Source organism: Adiantum capillus-veneris, chromosome 25 (assembly GCF_014529385.1).
Source record: "Adiantum capillus-veneris isolate H3 chromosome 25, ASM1452938v2, whole genome shotgun sequence".
Lineage (NCBI taxonomy): Eukaryota > Viridiplantae > Streptophyta > Polypodiopsida > Polypodiales > Pteridaceae > Adiantum > Adiantum capillus-veneris.
This window is the reverse complement of record NC_140955.1, coordinates 51,676,798-51,678,544: the sequence shown is the minus strand read 5'-3', so window position 1 is coordinate 51,678,544 and position 1,747 is coordinate 51,676,798.

The window sequence follows — 1,747 nt, the reverse complement described above, 5'->3', positions numbered from 1 at the left end:
CTTCAAATCAAATGGTAAATTTTGATTTTAGCCTTGAAAAGTATACTACATTTCATCTTTTGGGAAGGCTATGACTCTTAGGACCACATATACAGCTTTGAGTTTCCGTTGGATGCGAGATCAAGCTCTTCGATTCTACGCTCTCTTGAATTATCTATCTTTATTGTCCCATGAGATCGTTTAAAATTTTTCTTCTTTTTCATCATAATCTCTCTCACTATCGCTACCAACAACACTAACCATCTTTCTATCCCACCTCATCCATGATTAGCTTGTGTAATTGTAGAACATGAGCCATTTTTTAGTTCTTTGCCATGTGTCACCACGGCCACTCGTTAGAGAGCAGGAACTTGATTTTTTAATCCTATGACTACATGCTAGCTATTTTTTGTTACGATACAGATAGTGGATGGCCATGAATTTATGATAGAAGCTTGTAGGAACAACATAGATATCTAAATGGTGCACACCATGGTGATTCTACCCTGTTGGAATCCCCCCTAGATGAAACGCCCTTTCAACCATTTTCGAGAGACCAAAGGATCACAAAGACCTAACTTTTGAGAGACGTGACCAGGGGCAAAAAGGGATAAGTGCACTAAGCCAAGGCAGGCTTGTCTACGACTATCTTGAGAGTTTTGACTGACCCTTTACCACAACAGATTATCCACCACCAGGGATTTTATACTCAATTTAGAGACATGCAAAATGCAAGAAATGAGCAACTCCTTGAGAGTAAGAATCGATGAAGACCTAGAAGAGAGGCATCCGCTAATCAACAAACCGAATGTGAGATTCATCAAAACCAATGAAGCCATGCGAGTGATCCAAAACCCAAAGTAGTGTGAGAAACATTTGTAAGATCAATGGTCTAGTACACGTAAATGTTAAATGAGTATCAACACCATATAAATGGTATAAGTGAGGAAAATATATTCACGCAATAACCCAAAAATGTTTATTACGGAGGGGTTAATTCAAAAAGCCACTAACAAAATTTTCACCAAAGGACATTTTCATGGTCCTCTTCCCCCTTTCTTGAGCCTCCAACACATGATAATCATGATTTTTGGTTCACAAGAGAATTTAAATTTTCTAGGAGTGCACTTTTTAATCAAACACAATTTTTCGTTATCATAAATATTTTTATTTTTGTCTTGAAAATTGAGGTCCATCTAAAATTTATAATCAAAGGTTTTTTATCTTGAGCTAATAAATTTACACCAACATGAGAGTGATGATATTAAATGGCACAAAAAAGAGAGAGGGGATGTATGAGTGTGTGTATATACAAGTGTTTTGCATGGTGGGGTGGGTGCTTTTGAGTGTGTGAGTGCAAGAGCGGGATAATAATTGTGCTTGTATAAATGCATATGAACACATTTGAGAATGTATGGATAGTGTGGTGTGTATGTGGCCAAAGTGGTGGATAGTGTGGTGTATATGTGGCCAAAGTGTGTATTGGTGTTACCAAAGTGGTGCATGGGTCAATCCTTTGGTAACACTTTACAAACCCCATTTTTATATTTTGCATATTACCATATATGTGGTAGTGATGCATGTGAACACATTTCGGACCACCGGGCCACTTTTTTCCTCGCTAGGAGGTTTTTTCCCATGCATTGCATGTACGCCCATCACTCTAGGCTATCTTATCTTCCTCTTTGCGCACGAAGCAATATACTCTTTGTTGTGTGCCTTGAGCTTCTTCATCTTCTCCAAGCAATGTGTGAATCAACAATTGGTA